The 10,540-nt window shown below is 45.1% G+C and overlaps 1 long non-coding RNA gene across 1 annotated transcript in view; it reads left to right on the top strand.

Moving 5' to 3' along the window:
* The first annotated feature begins 9,787 nt into the window (after nucleotides 1–9,787).
* LOC118231261 overlaps nucleotides 9,788–10,540 on the top strand; it is a 15,858-nt gene continuing 15,105 nt past the window's right edge. Inside the window, exon 1 of the long non-coding RNA XR_004766030.1 lies at nucleotides 9,788–9,926. This is a non-coding gene — a long non-coding RNA (uncharacterized LOC118231261). The remainder of the gene's footprint in view (nucleotides 9,927–10,540) is intronic.

The following is a 10,540-nucleotide window of genomic DNA, read 5'->3' as shown; positions in this document are numbered from 1 at the left end:
CTTCATCACTGATGTCAGCAGAACAGAATTAACTGTGAATTGTCACACCGTGTCCTTCATCATCCTTCTTGACAGGTGTAAAGTACAAACAAGCCAATCTGAGGCTAACATCAAACTGTAAAACTTGAAATAGAGGCACACCCTGAAAGATAATACTGTATACTATTCTGATTAACGAACCAAAGCTATGTAATCACTCCATCATCTATGTATATTGTACAACTGCCTAGCCAACTTTGAATGATGTCTGTTCACTTAGCTCACAAACTCTCGATGTGACCTAGATCAGCTTTCTGGAATGAACTGGAATCCCATTAAAATGCATACAGAATGTCAAGCATTTGGGTTCTCTGGCTGTTTGGCTTCCCTTATGGAAATGGGAATATTCTGCAATACATTGTAGTTATGGAACAAGGTAGTTTTAATGTCTTGCACACAAAAAATAAATTTAAAAATTTGTTAGCCTGCTGCTAAATAAATGTTTAGCTGAAGAGTCAAACGGTGAAATTAAATGTTGCCTTTATAAGCACAACACAGTTAAGATACGATGACTTTGGTAAATAGAGACATTAATTATCAAAACAGTTTAGACTGATCAACAGAGAACTTTAAATAATCAACGTTTTAAATAATTGAAACACAGACTGCAAAATAATTTTAGTTAGCTTATCAGATAGATGTTGAATAGAATAATTGAATCAGCTCTCACAGTAAATCAATCTACACCAGCACACAGTTTACAAAGCACCTGACCAATAGCCGCATGGCATGTCATCATCAGAACTTTTGATCGCTTTCATAGTATATGAAATATCTAGCATTTTTTTAAAAATCTTTACAAAATAATTAAAATGACTCAGTCAAAGAACTAAAAAGCACTCAGTAATTTCTTTAATGTAATATTCTAAATATTACCCCCCACACCCAATCAATTCCCTGTGTATGAATAAAATACTCCCATTGACACTAATTATTTAATATTAATGGTAATTACACAATAAAACCATGTATATTATAGTAATTACTTAATATCACAGCCAGTTGCTCAGATTGCGCATAGGCCTACTGTGTATCTGAGCTAACCTGAGATATTCCACTCAAAAACATTCAAACGACTACGACCGCGTGTCTTCGCGTTCTGGGAAAACGGCCCCTTCGCAGACGCTCTCTGAAGCGAGTTCTCAGAAAGGCGCCGAACGAGAGGTGGGAGCCGCGCGGTTAATTATTAATGTTCGGCTCGGAGGCTCGGGGAGGCTAGATTTCCGGTACAAGCGGCTCATTGACAGGAGACTTTAGCAGACGAAGTGCGGCTCTCACCAGGCTTAAACACTTTCAGTGGCTTTTCTCATCCGTGCGTATCCAGAAGAACCCTCGGGTTGTTCTCCTAATTGATTTTTAAATTAGTGGTTGTACATCGATTTTGTTAGCATTTTGGACTGCTGTCCTCTTCCGCCGTTTTTTTTTTTTTTTTTTTTTTCCCAATCCGTGATATCCAAGTAGATTTCAGAACGATTGAGTGTTAACGGGCTTGCTGATGCGTATCCTGCAGAATGTATTAGCTTATGATTAGGTTCTGCATAATTCCAAATCCCATGCATTCCCCTTCTACACACCTCTAAACACATTACCCAATACATAATAATAATAATAATAATAATAATAGCTGCTATCTCTCCTTACCCATGGAGGTTATCTTGGTTTCCACAGAAGGCTCCTCTCTGGAGGCAGGTATCACCATGTGCTTCTGTTTCTCCTGGCAGTGCTAATGTTACAGTGCTAAACCAAATGCTATCTCAACACACTTCCAAGAAATATCCCTTTGCAGGCCGAATTATTGATCGAAATGATGTCAACTGAACTATCATCAGTATGCTTCACAGAAACTAACCAACGCCTATGTTTTCTTACAGCTTTTCAGGTACACAGAGTCTCTAGTGGTCAGCATGTTATGTACCTGTACAGGTAAGGACATTGTTAGGACCATGTGTGGCTATAAAAACTTAGTGTTTGGGGATATATTACTGGCTACAGGAGGATGTTAAGGGACTCATTAACTCTGAAATGACACTGAATTGTCCAGAGACTGTGAGCATGCCATTATAACTCTCTTTTCTCTTTTGCTGTTGTGCTTGTAAAACGAAGTTGTTCTCATTGCTTGCATGAGCGAGTGAGTAAATGAATGAATGAGTGACTGAATGTTCGAGGCTTAGCCAATGCTACTAAAACGAATCGCCCTATATTTTATCAGAAGGTCAACAGTGGGGTCACTTTTGAATTCCCTAGATAAAATGGGGAGGGTTGTTTATTCCCCCCCCCTCACAAGATGCAACGGGACTTGTCTTGAAAGGAAAAACAAATTTTGTTTTGATGTTGATGCTGTCGGAGAGCAGCCGGAGAGAGGGGGGGTAAACAGCGCTTTTACTGAGAGCATTTAAAATCAATTTCTCAGCTACTGGCTCGTCTCTCTCCGTTGAGTCGCTAATCCACGGCTGCCTTGTGAATCCAGGCTGGAGTTTAAAAAAACAATGTGCGTCCATGTGACAAACGGACAATAATTCATCAGAGTGGGGCGTGTCTTTCTTCGGCAGCTAGTAAACACTTGCTTTCACATCAGTGTGGTTAGCCTGCCTTACGTTGATGGAATTGAATTGCCCCCCCCCCCCTCGCTAACATTATTTTTCAGGGTGACTTCTATTTTCATTTTTGATTTTTTTTTTTTTCCAGCTGTGTATCAACATTTCCTAGATATCTCTCCGTATAACAAGCAACAAGGGGATTGGAAAACAGTTATTTTAGTTTTATAAGTCAAGGGAAAACGGAGCTTCTTCTCACAGTTCTCAGTAGACCTATGCACGCTTTAGTCCTTTTGATTGATGCTACAGTACGTGCATGGCCACTGGAACATGCCTTGCTGACCGCTAACCTTAGTTAACAACCCAACAAACCAGGGGACCCGCTCTGCGATTAAATTCATCTGAATGTTTTTCACTAAATATGTCCGCGCTCCTCATTCAGTTACCAGCCAGGAGAGAGAGAGAGAGAGACTGGAGACGATAAAAACGCGCTCCGTCGTCTGTGTCCACAAATGAGGTCTGTGCCTTTTTCTTTCGAGAGGGCACTGATAAAGCGATTGCACAGGGCCATGGCCATGGACCAAGGACACAATCAGGACCCCCACCAGAATGCACCGTACGAGAGCCGGACCGAGCGTTCGATAGACGGCGGGGTAAAAAATCAGCCGCCTTCGATATCTGCTGAAGGCAAATTGACATGTGCTGAGCGCCTGCCTGCCTTGGTGAAGACAGCGGAGTAGGAACAGCACGTCTGCACGTTGTCTGAGGGTTTCTGCACCTATCGTGGCTAATTCTGCGGGATCCCTCCGCCACGGTGACAGAACTAGAGCTAATAGTGAACCGATGGAAGTCTTGGTAAGAACTGTTGCCAGGATAACTGTTCACAATGACTGATCGCCATTCCTACTATCGCTTGCCTATTAAAGTTCAAAATACGATATTGCAGTTGAATATGTTTGGACCAAAACCAGCAAAGCAACCTTATCAACCTTGTACCTGTCGTATGGGGCGCAAAGATTGCCTCCAGGCTTGAAACAGCAGAAGATCTGCATCAATAAACATGCGATACAAAATATTTGCAAAATATTTCAATGAATCATTTTGAACACCCACCACTGAAACAACATTTTTGAATATGGATCCAGTCACTACTGTGACACGTTGTTTGGAATCAATGTAAAATGAGTCATTCGTTCGGTGTATCAACAGACCAAATCTCACCTTCCTTGGAGTCTGCAGTCTCAGGAAAATGAGACTGACGTATGGAAATGATGCTTAACCGTAGATTTCTGGCGGTTACCCTTTAACGGCTGGCTTTTACTCACTGTCTATATGAGTGTGTATCTATGAAGGTTGCGGTTACCAGGCAACAGGCATAACAATGACACAGATGCTCACGTTTTTATATGTGGTGGCGACTGTGGTGGAGGTGGTGCTGGTGTGTGCGTGTGTGTGTGTGTGTGTGTGTGTGTGTGCATGCGTGCACAACGTGTTTATTTCTTTCAGTTAAATGACTGCAATTTCAGTCCAACTTTAGAGTTAAATCTTATCTTTGATTGTGTTTACTTTGACGTCACCTTTTCACAATGCACAATGATTTATGGCGTGGGTGGAAATCTTTCCAGAAAATATCCAGATTAAACAGCACCACAGCCACTGTGTGATAAACTGACAAAATTGCCCAGAACACAACACAATATCAATGCCTTTAGAGTTTAACGGAACAGACTATGTGTGTTTACTGTGTGCATAAATACATAAAACCAAAACCACATTTTATCCTATTTCTTGTACCTTTGAGATCACTCTTTGCTGATTTTAATCATCAAGCAGAAATTAAACACGAATAGTGGAGAGTGTAAAATTCAAGGGTATATGCAGCAGCGCAGTTAACCCTTTTAAGGTGAGCGATCACAAATATGTGATTAGAATGTTTGTGACTGAACATTCTAATGCTGATGATGTAACAATCACTACTGGTGATTGAAAGCGGTGGAGCTTTAGAACACTGACTTGGAATTTTGAAAAAACATTCAGAAGAAAATCCCCTGTACTTCAAAGGGTTAAACAGCACGGCTGAAATCTCCTCGCTGCGGCTGCTTAACGGCTGAGACGCCTGAGAAGCTGCGTCTTTGTGAAATCTTCTCTCGCTCTCCCCCTCCTCCTCCCTCTCCCCCTCCTCCTCCTCCTCCTCTCTCTCTCTCCCTCCCCCTCCCCCCTCCCCGTCAGTCTTCCGCTTCAATCTGGAGGCTGCAGTTTCCAGCCCCCGCCGGCGTCCCGCTCGCTCAGAGCTGCAGATCTCCCAGAGCAGCCCCCCGCAGCCCCCCGCAGCCAGCCTCTGCCTCAGGCCACTTCTGTTCATCAGCCAGCGGCGCACTTAGCGACAAAGGATGCGCCGTAATTTCCCCCCGTCCGCCACCCCCCCCACACTCCCCCCCCCCCCCCCACTCCCTCCCGGGCTGCGCTCTCACCTCGTCGCCGTGGAGACTGACCCCGCGTGTCACGCATGATGGAAGCGCAGCGAGGCGCGGCGAGCCTCGCTGTGAGTGGCGGGACGGGGGCGGGGGGGCGGGGGGGGGGGGAAGCGGGGGTGATGGGGGCGGGGGCGGGGGGGGCGAGGGGGTGATGGGGGTGGGGGCGGCGGCGGTGCGCTGAGGTGCTGAAGGCCACCACTAACCCCACACTCACCGCCATGTCTGGGAAAATGACTTCCTGCTGCACCTGTTCACCCGCCTGCTCTCTGCGCACACACACACACACACACACACAGATACACACATGCACACATACACACGCACGCGCGCGCACACACACACACACACACAGATACACACGCACGCACAGATACACGCACACACACATACACACACACACAGATACACACATACACACGCACACACACACACACAGATACACACACGCACACACACACACTCACACAGATACACACATGCACACATACACACACGCGCACACACACACACACAGATACACACGCACGCACAGATACACGCACACACACATACACACACACACAGATACACACATACACACACACACGCACACACACACAGATACACACATGCACACATACACACACATGCACACACACAGATTTCTCAGAGAAACGCAACCCTCATATCTTTTAGAAAAAGAAAAGATCGTGAGGGATCCATCCAATTTCATCAACCGCAATATTAATCTAAGCAAAAGTCAGTCCCACCAGGCCACAGTTTGATTAAAAGAGAAGACATATGACGTAGCCAATAAATCTGTTTGTCAAAACTGCAGTACGGCATGGAACCCAGCAGTGATGCCGTACAGCGTGACTGCGAGCAGGACTTTGACCTCAGCTGCTGTATGAACGCTTTACTTCAGATGAGTCTCCCTTTTTATTCTTTCTGGAAATACAATTAGCAGTGAAATGACACCTGCATGATATTGACTGAAGTATCATTATATTTTTTTTCCCCCGTTATTACCTTACACATTAAATTAGAATAAGGCGAGTTCAGCACCACCTAGCATTCCGTGCCACAACGCTGTTTCACTGACGCAGTATTAAAGTATTTAGTCTTCCAAATTGTCCGACACCACCAGCATTATTATGGGCTGTACAGTAGATGCAGCTTAATTAAAATGCCCATATGCTCCCTTCACACGCAGCCAGGGCCAAGGCACAGGACTGTCGATTTTCTTCTCTTTTCCAGAATTGTTCTGCGATGCCCTTTTTCACATTTGGAAAATGTAGGAGGAAAAGAAATGGTAAAAAAAAATAGTATGAAGAAAAGAGAGGAAAAAGAGAGAGGTGCCATGTGTCCTGGACTTAGCCCACTGTGGGTTAAGACCGACAGATCAATCCCTCCGCCTCGTGGTCCTGACCTTACTTATGGCTGCAACAGTGGAGGTTAAATGTTTTTGACAGGGCCAATGCGAAAAATTTTCCCCTCCCTGTGGACAGAGCTCGGTGAAGAATGTAAACATTTCCTACGAAAAGCCGGAAAAAAATTGATTGCTCTTCTGCAGTTAATGCTTGCAAGATATTATACTTCCTTCACCAATTTACGGAGCACGTCAACAACACGGAATAAAAAGTGTGGATCTCGTCCCGTTGTCATTAAAAATCAGATTGCTCTAATAGCCACGTTTCCTTTACTCTTTCTTCAGTCCACGCATGCTCGGCAGAAACAGCAGCCATGCTTGTTTCCATCCGAGATCTCCGACTTCCGCCTGACGTGCGCGGTTTCAAAAAGCCCAAATAAATCGGATGTAAGACGTCTACATGCACCAAAAAAAAAAAAAAATCCAAGGATTTGGCAAAAATCCGAGTGTCTCAATCGGGTTTTGAAAACACTGATTACGACCTCACGCCGATGACGATAATCAGATACAGGATCATTTTGATAATCAGAGTATCGCCATAATCGGGGTAAGATTACTAGTGTGCATGTAAACACAGTCCCTGAAGCCTTCCTGACCTCAGCATCCATCACTAGCATGTTCTCAGCTGGCTTTTTTTCCGTCTGCCTGTCTGCGTTTTTCTTACGGGGTAATTATGACACCACCAACCCCCCCCCCCCCCCCCCCCCCCAAAAAAAAAAAAAGAATCATCATCTTGCGTGCGGTCAGGAACCAGCTAGCGGTTCTGCAGACAGCAAACGTCATCCAAACGCTTGCAGAGTGGGGGCCGGGGGGTGGGGGATGGGGGGAGCTGTTTCAGCATCCGGCACGCTAAGCGCGCATTTAACACCGTGGAATCTAATTGCTTTCCTATTTAAAGCAATCCCGTCGTTTAGCGGACGCTCCTTCCCACAGCGACTTACCGTAAGAACATTCATCTGAGACCACTATTACCATCAAGCCATTAGCCCCGACAGAGCTCTCTCTCTCTCTTTCCTTCTTTCTCTCTCGCTCTCTCCTTCTCTCTCTCTGTCTCTATCTCTATCTCTCTCCTCCTCCTCCTCTCTCTCTCCCTCTCTCTTTTGCTCTCTCTCACTCTCACACTCTCTCTCTCTTGCTCTCGCTCTCCCCTCTCTCTCTCACTCTCTCTCACTCTCCCCCCTCTCTCCCCCTCTCTCTCTCTCTTCATCACATGCCGCGCATGTAGCCCAGTGCAGCTGTTGTGAACAGGTGCAGCTGTGCAGATGTCCATCCCTGTAAGCATGTACTGTACTGTACTGCAGTTGAATTTCCCCCTGGCTCAGCTGAACAGGTTCTGGGCACCAAACAGCACAGCCACTGTAGCCTGGGCTACTGCATGTGATGTGTAGCTTTGGCTAACCCTAGCCTAGCCTGCGCTGCCTGGGCTAAAGTGTGAAATGCGTAGCCTTGGCTAACCCTAGCCTAGCCTGTGCTGCCTGGGCTAATGCTGCCTGCGCTGCCTGGGCTAAAGTGCGCGATGCGTAGCCTTGGCTAACCCTAGCCTAGCCTGCACTACCTGGCTAATGCTACCTGAGCTACCACTAGCATTCATTAGCAGAGCTACCACTAGCATTCATTAGCAGAGCTATCAATAGCATTCTTTAGCAGAGCTACCACTAGCATTCATTAGCAGAACTACCACTAGCATTCATTTTTAAATTGTGCCGTTAGAATTTGTGCTAAAAGTAACATGGCATGTGAGCTGCTACCTGCAAGCACACATATACAAACCATGTAGCAGACACTTTCAGTGGAAAATTTTATGCATATATAATGCACCCCTCCTGCAACATAATGCCCTCACATGCAAGCATGATAATGCACGGTCCATGTCTAATGCATGTGTCAGGCCGTGTCAAATGCATTCGACACAGAGCTATATATGCAACACAAGCGATGGACTGACCAACCTATTCACCTCCCAAACACCCAAACAGAGCAGCACTGGGATGCTTTGGGTCAGCATGAACATCCCAAGCCCACATGGCCAGGAGCTGTAGAGCTGCTGAGGACTATGCAGCTAAGTGGACCATGATTTACCGGTAAAAAAAAGATCCACTGAAATGTCACAGGCACGCAGGGTGCAATCATTGCTGAAGAGGGGGAAAAGGAGGTCACGTTAAGTCCTTTGGTGAAAATAAAAATAGACGACTGTGGTTTCTTTATCCTTTAATTACAGCGATTTTATAATGGAATTGAATATTAATGTTTCATATGTACCTAAACAACACGTGTAGTCCAACACCCTGCCCCCCCCCCCCAACAAAAAGGGAACTAATGAAGTAATGAAGTCAATGAGTATTTATTTCATGTGTGCAGTTTTTGTAATTCTTAATATCTCTGAGTACACACATGCACACACACACACACACATACACGAACACACACACACACACACATGCACACACACATGGACACATGCATACGCACACACACACATGCACACCCAAACACACATACACACACACACACACTCACACACGCATACACACACGCAAACACACATACACATGCACACACACACGTACACACACACACACACACACACGCTGCCAGGGAGTCTGTGTGAAAGCAAGCCAAAACCTCCACCGCAGCACCTGCCTCTCAGGTTGTCTTCCTCCCCGCACAGCGCCGCTTCCTAAATGATTGCCTTCTGCTCTCCCCGGCAGAAATTCCCCTGCTGGAGCGCTAACTGAGGATGTTTGTTTATTTATACCTGAGGGAGGTAATTATCCAGGTTTTTAGCAAGTGACGGGGCTGGCTGCTCTCCCAGTGCACGCTGAATTCCTCAACTAAGTTACCCTGACACCTCAGTCAACCGGCTCTGCTTTACCGCACAAAGATCTTTATATCACGTCCATCTTTGTGGTTCACCTCCCTGCGTGCTGATTGGTCCCGCCAATACATAATGCAGATGTGGTGCTCCTGGGGAACACTGTGTTTATGTTATCCTGTGTTTATATGTATCCCTGCATGGATTCGCTCACCCGGCTGCATGCTATCACTGGGCTAAAGGTTTAGTGTTGTCATAACACAATACCTTTATCTCTTGGACTAAGCAACAGGACTAAAGAGCTTCAAGCACTTTGAGGCAGATTTACTTGTACTGGTGCAAATTATCCTGAGTGTTTTTAGGAAATCTGCCACTAGCACTAAGTCATTGTTTTTTGTGGGTATTTTCCAAAAGCTTGTTAATGAAAATAGCCACTAAATATTCATTTAAATTTTTCTCCGGGTTATAAATGCTTGTCTTGCGCATGCAGTGATAACTAGGACCTGGGGGACACCTTCAGCAGGTGACCTCTGCCCTCCCGATGACACCTACATCTTCAGAACAAGAGACAGCTCTGGGGAAACTTTGGAAACATGAGAGCTCTGATGTAAACCTGAATCAGCCAGAACCCAGAAGGAAACACACCTGGGGACGTTCAGGTAGTAGGAAAGACAAGCGTGTGTTCTTGGAAAGATGTGTTATTGTGCTAAATTGGGAACTGCAAGATGTTTAAAGTGGGGTGACAAAGAGTTAGTACAGGGTTATAGCGAACCCGTTGTTGTTTGGTCTTAACCCATTGCTGATTGGTCTTAACCCATTACTGATTAACTTAATCAGTTACTGAGTTCTCCTAATCCATTACTGATTAGTCTTAATTCATTGCTGATTGGTCTTAGCTCATTGCTGATTGGTCTTAACCCATTGCTGATTAGTCTTAATTCATTGCTGATTGGTCTTAATCCATTACTGATTGGTCTTAATCCATTACTGATTTGTCTTAACCCATTGCTGATTGGTGTTAATCAATTGCTGATTGATCTTACAACCCATTGCTGATTTGTTACATTCCACAGTATTCCACAGAACTATTTAATGAGTAACAGGTTTGTAATAATAATTGAATCATGTGGTGTGTGAGTATATAGGAAACATACCCTGCACCACAGAAACTATCTGTGCACAAGGGATATGGCTAGCTTCTAGGCCAGTGGTGTCAAACTCGTGCCATGGAGGGCCGTGTGTATGCAGGTTTTCATTCCAACCAATTAATGCT

This window comes from Anguilla anguilla, chromosome 7, assembly GCF_013347855.1.
Source record: "Anguilla anguilla isolate fAngAng1 chromosome 7, fAngAng1.pri, whole genome shotgun sequence".
Taxonomy (NCBI): domain Eukaryota; kingdom Metazoa; phylum Chordata; class Actinopteri; order Anguilliformes; family Anguillidae; genus Anguilla; species Anguilla anguilla.
The sequence above is the reverse complement of the archived record's forward strand: the minus strand, read 5'-3'. Positions and strand labels throughout refer to the sequence as shown.